At 35.0% G+C, this 13,539-nt stretch overlaps 1 protein-coding gene and 1 long non-coding RNA gene across 2 annotated transcripts in view; one reads left to right on the forward strand and one right to left on the reverse strand.

Annotated features, from left to right (window-relative positions):
* LOC411163 (N-alpha-acetyltransferase 15, NatA auxiliary subunit) overlaps positions 1-13,539 on the forward strand; it is a 45,456-nt gene that overhangs the window by 21,893 nt on the left and 10,024 nt on the right. The gene's annotated exons all lie outside the window — the stretch shown is intronic.
* On the reverse strand, positions 629-3,554 carry LOC102655393. Its single transcript, XR_410184.3, has 3 exons — positions 1,747-3,554; positions 1,368-1,439; positions 629-1,244 (listed from the first exon to the last, which is right to left on the reverse strand). It is a non-coding gene; the product is annotated as an uncharacterized LOC102655393 (long non-coding RNA).

The following is a 13,539-nucleotide window of genomic DNA, read 5'->3' on the forward strand; positions in this document are numbered from 1 at the left end:
ATATCGTCGTGCATCGACGATTAAACGTCGAAGAATCGGAGAAATTGAATTTATTTGATAAAAATGATAAATCTTAAGGATTTTATTCTTTTAGTTAATTATTGAGAGAAAGTAAATCGAAATGATTTTTTGAAGGAGGATCTAACATTGTGAGAGCGCATGGAAAGTGTAAATGATGTCAATGGAAAGATGATGTGTAATGATCATTTTTATACATCATAATTGAGTAATTGAAACTGCCGTCAATCCCTGATTGACGGGCTCTCGCGGAAGTTCGTCAATCGAATATACGCGACGGACGTGATGGTGAAAATGTCGAAAGAACCTTCCAAAAAATTAATCCTCCGTTTACTCCTTTCTTACTGGTAAAAAAAGAAAGAAGAAGAAGACGAAGGAAGAAAGAAATTGTTGAAATTAACTTCACTAATCGAAAACAAATTAAAATTGCCGCCAATTTAAATATTTCCTTCGAGCAACGCGTTGATCAATTTGCCCAGTCAATCTTGTTTATTCCCGCAACTTATGCAATTGGAAGATAAATTATTTCGCAATCGTTGATTAGAGGCAAACAACACTCTTTTCTTCTCAAAATTTTCTCCTCTGGTACTTTCGCGCGGCGGGACAAACGTTTTTTTTTCAGGCACGCGCGTGCAAATCGCGGCGCAAAAATGTTTCGCGACGCTGGTCACGTGCAATAAACACGAACGTGCGCGGAAGTTTGGCCCACTTGTCGACTGTGCGAAATTTCCATCGACATTTGAGTTGATAAGCATCATTGATATCACGAGCGCGATTCGTGTTACTCTCCGCGAGGTCGGTTACTTTTTTTATATTTTGGGTCAGTTTCTGGATCGGGATTCGCGAAATTACGTGTTTTTAATACTTTATGCGCCAAATCTTTTGAGTTTTTTTTAAAAAATGAAGGAGAGGAAAAAAAGAAAGAGGAGAAAGTGTGGTAATTTTTCACCCGACTTTCTTAAATCTGTTAAGAAGAAAGTTTTTATTTTTTTTAAATTGAATTATTGTTGAAGGATCGTTTAATACTATTCCTAGTTTATAGAATGTCAGGGAATTATGTATAAAATTATCAAAAAAAAGAATCTTGTATCTGCTATTTTGTAATTGAAATTTATCGTAATGAGACCGCGAACTCTTGTATAATATATTTATTCCGTATAAATATTCAACTTTATTTTCATCCATTTATTCATGTTTTGTCCATTTATTATACGTGACACTTTGTTCTAAAATACAGATAAAAAAAGGAGGTATAAAAAAACTTATCAGAAGAAAAATATCAGACTTGAACTTGAAGATCAAATCTGTCGCATAAAACGTGATCTTTGATTATGTTACAACTCGCTTACCTATTCCGTTCGTCTTACGTTTGTACAAAAGATTAAGAACATAAAATTATTATTCCTTCTCCTCACCTTTGCCTGTAAAAAATAATTTTAATTCGTACATATACACATATATATACGCTCTTCTTTTTAACAAACATAAAAATTCCCAATACACGAGATATAATAATTTATTGTATATCTTCGATCCGACGAAATTTATTAATCCCAACAACGACAATCCCTTCCTTTATGCTATTTTAAAAAGAAAAAGAAAAAGAAAAAAAGAACATCGCGAGCAAAAACAAAGGAAAAAAACTCATTCCCGATGCCACGATGACCAAAACTGCATCCCAATCAAACAGAGCCTACGCTCCTCATGCATTAACATTTTTCTACTCACCTGAGAAAACCCCGAAAACACGCATTCCACGCCGCCTTATTTAGCATATCCCCCGTGCATCGTCCCCAAATAAGATCGAAAACCGGTCGAATTTCTGCCAAAAACCCTCCTCCCCCTCCGCCCTTCTAATCTCTCTCTCTCGTCGTTAATCCTTCATCCAAACCGATCTCGTAACCATATTTGGTCGGATACGATGACCCACACCGCGATCTCTCTCTCCGTTTCTGCTCCTGTTCTGTCTACCTTCTTGATGAACACTATGCACTTCTGGGACGACGATCACGGTATTCTTAGCCGTCTGACGACACCTTCGGCTCGGGATTAGTGACGAACAATCGCGTGACGCACATCCTGACACGGAACGACGGATAAACGGTTTGTCGGGGGAACTGTCAGGAGATATTTTTAAGCCTCTCGATCGCTTCATTCACGTTTTTCCCAAGAACGTTGAATTGAATCATCGTAACGAACGCGAAACTCAAACCACGTCCCGTGAGAAAAAAAAGAAGAAGAAGAAGAAGAAGAAGAATACGTTCGATCGCCGGCCGCATGAGGATGCGTGTTTATTTCGAATCGGCGCGGCGTGTCTTCTAGCGTGCGTGAGTCATCGGAAGAGATTCCCGGCCGCTATCAAGATCGTCGATGGCCGCGACCCTCGCGGCCACACCGATTTTCTGGCGCCAAGTCGAAATATTTCTGACCACTTTTTTTCTTCCTTTTGCACGATCGAGGATAGCCACGGAGCCAAGAAGGGATCGTGTTGTGTTTCTTCGAGGAATTTTTTTCTTCTTCTTCTTCTTCTTCTTTTTTCTTAGCGATTAGGTAAGAGAGAAAGTTGTTGTTAAATCGAAGTGTCGAGGAAGTTCAAGGGTTTATAAGGGTTTAAGGTCAATTTGTTTTTGGATTGAAACGTGATTGGAGAGAAGGGAAGAGGATTTTAGATGATGTATATTTTTTTTTTAATAAGATGATAAGCAATACGGGAAACAGGAAACATGTTTATCAATTTGTCACTTGGCAACGTTACGTTATATAGTCGTATCTGTTATAATCAATTTTCCAGAAATTCTATATTTATAAATAGTTATTAAGATCCGTATCGAAACCTCTAATTACGTCTAATTATCGAAGTGTGGCTCAAATTTCACGCGTTCGAGCGAGGAAAGAACAATTTTACGAATAATTGCGTTTCTTCCTGATTTCCTTCTCCCGTCGGAGAATAATGCTAAGGGAAACTCGAGAAATTTTCTTCGTTCTAATTCCGTGAGAAACACCACGAAATCGATCCCCTCGTTAAAACGTGGCCCCTCGATTTGTCATCAGATAAATAGCCGCCTAATCGCGATTCGGAAGAAAAATGCTCGACAATGAAACGACCAACTCTTATTAATTAAACTCATCCGATATTCTCCTTGTTTGGAGTTTTTCCTTTTTTTCTTCTTCTTCTTTTTTTTTCGTTTTTCCCCACGACACGTGTCTATTGTCGTCGGGCTGTCTCTGGCAGAGCGCGAGCGTATTTTCCCGCAATTTCGCACAAGAATCGAGAATGCAGTTTCTCACGGTTGTCCCTTATCGTTATGAATCTTGAGAACCGGGGCACAGGTTGGTTAATTTCAAGATCACGGCGAAAAGGTTGTTCGCCGATTGTGGCGCGATGTCATGGTCTTTTTGATATGCCGACTTTTAACGGTGGAAAGCGAAGACAAGGACTTTAATTAATCGTTAATTGGAATAATTGAATTGGACAAGTATCGTCATAGCAGTTTGTCGGTCAATTGATTGAAAATTCTATCTAATTTCATTCTATATAGATATATATATTTTATTTAAATTATTAGAATTTTATCATTGATGCTTATTGAATTTTAAATCCAAATGCGGTCATGAAAAATCATAAATCATGAATGAAATGTAATTTCATAAAAACTTGAGGGGAAATTAAAATGATTTTAAATTGAAGAAAGCAAATTAAATATTATTAGATATTTATAATCTATCGTGATCACGTGTGAGATCCTGTATCCTCTATCTTTCAAATTTAGGACGTTGAATTCGTATATATTCGTCCCTTTCCTTTTCTTTATTTTCTTTTTTTTTTTTTTTTTTGTTTTATGAAACGTTTGTACCGGTACAATCGTCCAACGTGAACCTGACCGGAATAAGGATGAACAGTTGCATTCTTTTTCTCGGAATTCCCCTCGTCTGTTCCGGTGATTTTAACGATGGGATAGAAACGATTCTGAGATTCTCGTACGTACGGTTTTCTCATTCAATGAGCATTGTATACGAATATACAATAGTGTATAAAATCATCTATTAAATCTTTTTTTTTTTCTTCTTGTTTTTTCCATCGATGAGAAAGAAATTCAAGTATTAATAATAAGTTTCGGCCTTGATTATTTTATTTTATTCTATTTCTCTCTCTCTCTCTCTCTTTTTAATTTCAATTGGACGAGTGAAAAATTGGTTATCAATGTAAACTGATCGATGCAATTTAATGGATAGCGAAAAGGATTCTTAGAAGGAAAGAAAATCTTACAGTAGTTGTTGTAGGATGTAGGTCTCTGATGATGATTGCCGGTAGTTGAATGCTAAGTACAAAATTCATGGTTCGTTAGTCTGCAATTAGAACCAATCCATTTAACGTGGCTGTAATTGAGTCAACGACAATGGAACAGCATGAAAGATCTTGATACGAGCGCAATTTGCTGATTGCATGCAGTTGAGGACACTGTTTCCTTTATAATAAATCCTTCCGCCTAATAATTCTTCTTCTCCTTTTTTTCCCTTTTAACATCTTTATTGATATTTTCTCCCAGACTTGTACAAATTTTATATAGAAAGTTTGTTGAATATTATTAATGGAGTATCGATGGAGGGCATAAAATTTTTTATGCTCCAGAAAAATGAGTTTTATTAACTTATGACAAATCTTCAACGAAGAAGAAAACGAAGAACACGATGAAATATTGTGAAACTAGGATTTAAAAAATATGAGTTTGATAACGAAATGAGAAGCAAACAAGAATTCGTAGAATAAACAAGAATTAACGAAAACGGTTTTATAACGTTCCACGTGTTAATGCAAATTCGAGGATTTTTTAAAATGAAAGATTGAATTGAACGTCGTATAATATTTTTAAACTATTCTAACTTTTGCTCTCGAGGCTTGAATATTGCTAATTTCTTTTCGCTTCGACGTAACGAAGCAAGGACATCTGCTCAATGAATCGATATATAGCACAGTGCTTACAAGGCGTGCATTGACGAAGGATGCAAATTGCAAATTAACTTATCGCATATCTTCGATGTATAACAAAGTTTACAATGCGATTTGATTATTGATTAATTGTTTCGTATTTATCAACACGCGTATATCGCGTGATACAATGTTAAGATATCGACAAAATTTCGTAAAAATTGTATAAAATTTTAATTTACATTCATTGCATGTGAATTGTTGTATGATATTTTCATAGGAATTTATGTAAAGTATTTCGATATATAAATAGATTTTGTGAAAGCTACGTGTTAATATTTAGAATAACGGTAAATTTCATACTTAATATGATAAAATGGCTCGTAAAATGGTTGATTTTTAATTTACTTTTTTTAAAAAAAGTTTCTTGACATCCTCAATTTTATATTTCTTACGAATATTATAAGTTGATATATTTTAATAGATAAACGTCTTAATATGTTGTGTACATTAAATAGAAAAGAAATTAGAACGAAATTATCTTCTCGCGTGTCTAATCTTATCAGCCAAAGTTTACAAATTACTCTTTAACGATTTCATTTCAGATTTACTTGGTTTCTCAACAACCATAAATCTGATTGTAACTATCTCTTCTAATTAAAAATATATTTTCAAGTACAAATATATATATATATATTCCAATAATTGAATCAACTTTCCAACATTAAAAATTATTCATCTCTGGCGCATCATCTACGCAATTCTCTGTATACGATTAATAAGATTCATTGTTCCAATCAACTGGAGACGCATAACAAGAAAATAAACACGTGTTCATTCGTCTTCCCGGTATCTTCGTTGTACCAGAACAAATCTCGCGGAGTTCATTTGCTTAATAAAAGGACAGCATCTCGCGATTCGATCGACATCGCAGGCGGAACTTTTCCCTTTCGCTCGTGGAATTAGAAATTCGACTTAAACGCGGCCGCTCGTTACGAATTCTCTCGGCGCTTTGTCTGCATTTTCTCTTCTTCTTTTCTTTTTCCTTTTCACGTGCAATGACCTTCCACGGAATAAGAAGAAGAAGAAGAAGAAGAAGAAGAAGAGCAAGCAGCGAAAGTGTCATTGTTCGTCGCGAAATATTAGCGCCAACATCCGTCACTTTCGCCGCCATTCCGTGCCCCAGGATTCGACGCGTGACCCTTTTCTTCCCGTGTTTTTCATGCCCGTTCACGCTTCATTTTCACGCTTCAATCGTCCCATTGTCTTTGCGCGAGAGTTGACATGGCTGAACGTGGGGACCGTCGACAATAAGAAGAAATAGAAAGATTGGATTCTTAAAAGGCGAATAGTGTTGTAATGTCCACTTCCTGGACTCTCTTATTCAGAATTCAGTTATTATTTATGAAAGACGGTTTTTAACTATTCAATTAACAGTGTTTTCATATAAGACGTGTTGAATACGAGGAAATAAAATATTGTTATTTCCATTCCTTTTCCATTGATCGAGGAATGGATCGTTCGATATAAATTCGTATATGGAGAATCTTTATTCGAACTCCACTTATTTAGGTTCGATAATAAATAAAAAGGAAACGATGCATTCGTAAAATTTTCTTTAACGTTCGAGTAATTATTAGCCTCGAATCTAAATTTTCTAATAAGTTCAAACTTCAAAGTATAGGAAAGTTACTTTTTCTCTGATTATTCGATTTATCGCTTCTTGTCATTTCTTCTTCTCTTCGATATAATTTCGTTACTAGAAAAATTCTAGATGGTAAATCTAACAAGACCACCAGTCTTTTCTTCTCGATCAATTTCTTGTTAACTATTCCAACCTATGGCGAAATGATACGCATAAATTCTCTGTATTATCATTACCACTTTACCAATCCACGTTCAACAAAAGTCTCTTTTCATTCTCCATCTTTACGATTCCTAAAATTATTTCCAATATCCGGAGCTAATTATCGATCATATTCGATATCGAAATCGTTTCTATCCTATATAAAGGAAAATCGTTGTGCTCTGCCCTGGCAAAAATAAAAATCCAATTTACAGAAATACTTTTCAATACGAGAAACACGATATATCGGATGCGTATCGTCATAACTTCGAAGTAAAGTGGAAACGTTGAACGTTGATTAACGTATCCTTAATTGTTCGATCGATTACACGATGAGATATCCGTATTTAACGCGTATTTCCCATTCGTGGAATTTACCTATTCGTGTCCAGATGTATCTGTAACCTTCTCGTGTTGAAATCTCCATGAATTTGTCCATACATTGTTGGGAAAAAGAATGATATGAAGAAACGAAAGAGTGTAAGATAATTAAGATTCCTTTCGATCCAATCGAATAATAATTATATAAAGCACAACTTATAATGCAGCATATCCTCAACTTTACTTTTCCAACAATTTATTTATTTTCCTAGAATCAATCTCCTTCCTTTTTTGCAAAACAATATTTGCATAAGTTGTTAATTTCATAGATTCTACGAAATTATACATCATTATCCGTATAATTCCACTATTCACATATATGTAATACATCGTTATCACTGAAAAAGGGGGAAAAATTAGAAATACTTCCTTACTTTCTTTGAAATTACTTCACACGAAAGTCACCCATAAAGAAGAAATTATTTCAGTTTTAAAAGAATACACGCGCATACTCGTAACCACACACACACACACATCATTTTCACAAAACATTTTCTTTCCTCATTTGCAACGCTTTCACGGACAGTAGCACGTAGAATAAGATCTCGTATTCTCACAATTTGACGAGCTTCTCGATCGAGAGATTACTTATTTAATCGAAGAAACAGTCGCATCTTCCTTTTTCTCGGATATTTTACTTATCTGTTCACCAAGCGCGTTATTTCATGTCGACGAAAGAAGAAGAAGAAGCGAGTATCGACTCGTTTACGCAAGGATGTCCGAGTTTTCGTTTCCAAAATGAAAATGATCCGTAGGTGTGTTTTGCATTCACCTCTTGATTATAATGCGCGTCGAGCCACCACGGGCAATGAGCATTAATATTCTACCGCGGTTTCGTCATTCAATTTCTCGTATTCGCGTTCCTTTGTAGCGAAAATGCCTAGGGAACTGTTACGTGGCGGTAATTCATGGCGCGAGCCATGAATACTGCGATTATATCGGCCAGAACGATTCGCTCGGTTCATGTATTCTCCATTCTCGAATTTTTTCCCTTTTTTTTATAAAATTAAATTCTATCATGATCGCGATTTTTCTGCGATTTGATAAATATAATGTAGGATAATTCTCAAGATTATTGGGAATGAATTGTTTGGGAACGAAGGATGATCATATTCAAAGAGGAATTTTTTTTAAAAAAAGATGGAAAATGATTAATTGTACTCAATCGTATTTTTAATTGAATAACGAACAGATGGAGGAATATATTAAGAGATATATTTTAATATCTTTTGATATATTTATTAATTTTTTGAACTAGAATTATATGTAATTGAAACATATCAAGATATTTTATTTTAACATTTTTACAATTTCGGGAACGGGTATAAATAATTCACCTCGATAAGTAATGGTAGTCTGATTAAAATCTGATTTCAAAAACAGTTTGCTTGTAAAAATATGGTATAAAATAAAGTATTCAGAAGTATTAATGGAAATTCAGGAAAGGAAAATATAAAACGTAGATTATTACATATTTTATTTCCATATATGTATATATATATATATATGGACATAGTTTCCATATAAATGGAAATAGTTTCCATTTATTTATTTATTTATTTTTCTTTTTAAATAGAATTAAATTTATCGCTACCTCGGCTATTACACAATTACCGCATAACGATTTACCTCAAAACGATTTATCAAAATATTGCTAATGAATCTTATAAGTATGCGGAACGAATTCATTTTTATAGTAAATGAAATATAGGGTGCAAATCGTTTGAAAACAAACGATTTTGCAAACGATTATTCTTTATGGTATATTTCAACAATATCATTTTTCTCGCTTCTTCGACTCGTAAACAAAATTAAAAAACGCTGTTTTTTTTAGTTTATAATCAGCTTCAATTTATTACACATATTTTCTGACTTTACCTCTCTTCCGCACATCACAACTGACTCGAACCATTATTATAACCAACAAAAAACATCTCTCCTCCCATCTTCTTTTATATTGCTCAAAAATAACGATAGAATCGTGAAACAAGCAAAAAGGGCGTCAAAAAAAAGCAAGCAACGAAATACTTTGAGGAAAAAAGAAGAAGAAGAGTAGGAGCATCAGTCCAAAAAGCATTCATCCCGCTGATAGAATTTCAAAAAGAAGAAGAAAAAAGAAGGGAAAAAAGAAGGATGCACTTTCTGGTTAAGGATCACGACCTTGCCGTCACGAATCCGGGATTCGATCACGCTCGCTTTGCCCGGTCGAAACTGGCCTTTTCTTTTCGTGCGTCGATCACGAGCCCCGCCATGGGAAGTTAACATTCCGGTGGCGTCGATCCCGACTTTTAAGGCCTTTCCAGCTGATATAGACCGGAGAGATACCGGTGTTCTGAGATACCCTTTCTTATTTCTTCTCTATGAAGCCACGCCTTGCCCCGTGGTGTACCATTCGCGCACACCCTTCACCACATATAGAACGCCGTTAGGAAACGCAAGGAGAGGCTATGTAAGGTGTATCTCGATCGATGATATGGTTATCGGGAACCAGGGAACGAAATCGATTGTGATTGTGCACACTGAGTGCAAGTTGAAGATGGAAGATTTGAGAAATGGGTTGGAATTGATTTGCATGTTTGTATAAATCGAGAAAAGAATATTTAAGAATATTATTCGTTTTGCTTTATTAATCTTTCGTGATTGGTCTTGGAGAAAATAAGCCAATATGTATCGTACAAAAGGTCATGATATTATTTTTCTACAAGTTATGTGCTTATTTTATGATTTCTCATTAGAAGTGGAAACCGCCTTCTTATTGCCGCAATCCTTTCAACTGTGATGTTTGATCATTAAGTGGTCTTAACCGTTTCGAAGTCATGGAATACTTTTGATTATAAGAACGATTCTCGGAACACCGAGATATCAAGGTAATATGAACATATTTTTTATTTAAAGAAAAAAATAGCTAGTGCACCGCTTTCATAATTTTCGTAGAATGTTAATAATCTTTCGTCCACTCTTACCTCTTTTTAAAATTGAATTAAAATATTAATCCTCTTATAAAATCGAAAAAAAAACTTCACTAAATAAAATACTTGGATTCGAATTATGAACAACTTTTAAAAATATCTCGAGTATATAAGTGCTAAACAATTCTAAGTTCAAATCTCTCTCATCAATGATGATGAGATATCTCAACTTTATTTAATCCGAGCCTTGCTTCACGAATCTTCTAGCAACGATATCTGACGTTTATTATTTGTTTAGAAAATCTGACGCAATTTAGAGACGAGAGCTGATCACTGAACACGTTTCGCGTGAAATCTATTTTTCCATCATCACTTTGCACGCTTCATTATGAAACGAGAGTTCGGTCGAATCAGAATCTGAGAATCGATTCGAAGAGAAGCGGACGAATTCAATCTCGATTTGCGTCATAGGGGGGGAATGGATCGATGGAACTTCGAGGTGTTCGTTGTAGGAAGATTTCTTTGGCAAGATACTTTTCGTTTTCTCTTCGTAAATCTGGATTATTCTTTTTTTAGATTTCACGTGGATTCTATATATTTTTTCTCCTTTTAAACTTTTATTTGAAATTCAATATATGGATAAGAAAAGATTGAATCGATATTCTCTGTGGAGAATAAAACTTATAAAAACAGAATTTGAAAACTTATAATGGAAATTTTGAATATCGATTATGATTTGAATTTTTGGACAATTTTAAAAACAATTTTGGGTTTGATTGTTTTCATCAAATTTTTACGTTTGGACAAGAATATGTAAATTAAAACTTGTTTTACAAAGTTTGTTTTATCCATAAGTTAGAGTAAAAAAGAAAATTGAATTTGAAGATACACTGTGATACTTTATCTTATGCTAATGATTATGTATCATTAATTGTACTTCAATTGGAAGGAAATCTTGGAAATCCAACGTTGATAAGTACAAATACTAATGGAAACTTTCACCTTTAAGAATTGAGAACATTTGAATATATTCTGATTTCTATTTGAAAGATTTTTAATGCTTCCAATCAGAACTTTCCAAATTGTATTTCATTGTAAGTCGTTGGTAAAGAAACCTTGTACGTACTTACTCTATTATTCTTTTGAAGACGGTGGAACAATTGAATCTGAAATTGAAATCACAATAGAAGCCTAGATTCACCGTTGACATTTTGCCTAAAGCTTGTAATAATCTACTTCCTCTTCGTGCATGACAATTTTTCTTTACAATAGTACCCTAACTTTCTGCAACCCGTCTATATATCCTTATAAAATTCAAGTTTTAATCTATTACGTAATCGTACATACGAAAACAACTTCCTTTCTTCGCAACATCGTTTTCAATTATTATAATATTCAACTTTAACCCGTTGTCACTTTAAAAATTTAATACGATCGTAATAAAAATTTTATAAATGAAATAACTTAATACTTGTCCACAAATCGCGTATTTCTTCTCACACACACGAAACAAAAAAGAAAGAAATGAACGTAATCATCTTCCTCTTCACGAATTTCAATCAAATTATTTAAGGAAATGTACGAACGCTATTTGAAACTCTATCGATCTCCACTCCACCGTGACGCTTGGACCAATTATAAATCATTTAAACGCCGTCGCCCAATAGCAATGTCGCATGCATGTCGAACGATCGGGCGAAATCGGCACGAAGGCGTGTGCCGGTCGAAAAACATCGGTCGAAACCAACCGATTTCGAGCCGATCAACAACGATGAATCACCGATTCTTGAATAATCGATCGCAGCTTTCTCAGCGTGGACCGAGCAAACGAATACACGCGGGTGGTGGCACACGTCGATCGTCCGGTTATAACAATACATTCGTCACCAGCGGTGCGTTCGTACTGTTAGCCGCCTCATACACGCCATTACGGTCACGATACTCTTCGAATATGTAATTTACGACTGAACCGCGAATACCGCTCGTGTTCTTCGATCTGCATACAATAACCCGGCGAGATACGACGAACATTGTCGCAATTATTATCGGCGCGCGTGCATCGGTTTCGATTTTTAAATATTTCGTATCGGGATTTTTTTATTCCTTTTTTTTTCTCCCCTCTTTCTTTCTTTCTTTTTTTCCTTCTTCTTTTTTGTTTGTTACACGTGTACATACTTACGTTACCGGTGAATAACAAATCCAGGTTGTTGCACCAGGAATTTAACCTTTTCCTATTTCTTCTCGAAAGTGTTGTACTACCTTGGGTTTGTAAAAAAATGGACGATGAACGAGGATCGTGGAATGGTTGGGGGATGATAGAGAAGGAAGGGTAGATCGTATTTTTTGATTATTACAAGATGATAGGTAAATCGAAGGGAAGAATCAGAAATTTCTTGGAAATTAGTTGAGTTAAATGGAAACTTGCTCTAATAATTGCAGATGTTTAATAAAAAAAAAAAAAAAAAATTCCCCGTGGGAAGTGAAGGCTTCGATAAAATGATTGTGACGTTGTTGGCGTTAGCCAAAGGAGTCGGAGTAGCCTTTTAAAGTTACATCAACGCGATAGATCGAGTATAAATCTTGGCGAGCGTCATCGCGATTATCATCATACTTTTAAGAGTCAACCTGTTTTGGTTTGTTCATTGTTTCTTTGTCCTTCCCATGGTTTTATATATCTTTTGGCGCGCATTTCAATGTCTCGTTTAAAATTCTTTTGTCCTCTTATGGACATTCCTTTTTTTATTAAAGCCGTTTATTATTCACGTATCAATAAAAGAAGACATTTAGAAATTATAAAGAATTCAATTGTCTATAATTAAAACTTTTTTCCACTTTTAAAATATCTTTGCCTTTTTTTTATCACACACATTTATTTATACGATCGCTCGTTAGAAATTTAAAACCTTAACACAAGTTACATGATATTGCCAATGTGCAAATAACGTTCACAAACACACGCATGCACACACACACACCACGACTAAAATCTAAAACCAATTTCCGTCCGTGTGTATACATATCGAATCATCGGATCAGGATTATCCATCGTCGAAGATGCCTGAACATTTTTACATCTCAACAACATCGGATGGGATAATTTCCGTGGAGCTCGATTCCGAGGAAAGCTTCAGCATCTCGTAAATATCTGTCAACACGGACGAGATGGTATACCACACGTACACCGTTGTAGCGTTGCCGCTTACATAATATGTTTTCGCATAAATAAACAGAGCTCGCAATTACTCGATCAAGAATGAATGAAAAAAGCATCCAATAACTCAATAAAGCAGCGACATTGAAATAACGTTAATGTAAAGTGCAGCTGGTCCACGTGCCAAGAGTTCCATACCGAAAGAAACAAAGACGTCGCGGTTTTCCCTTCTTTATTCCCGTTGCACAAACAGGATATTAACGAGCAAGTGATCATTTTTCATAATATTTCGAACGAAGACAATTCC

Source organism: Apis mellifera, linkage group LG6, assembly GCF_003254395.2.
Source record: "Apis mellifera strain DH4 linkage group LG6, Amel_HAv3.1, whole genome shotgun sequence".
Lineage (NCBI taxonomy): Eukaryota > Metazoa > Arthropoda > Insecta > Hymenoptera > Apidae > Apis > Apis mellifera.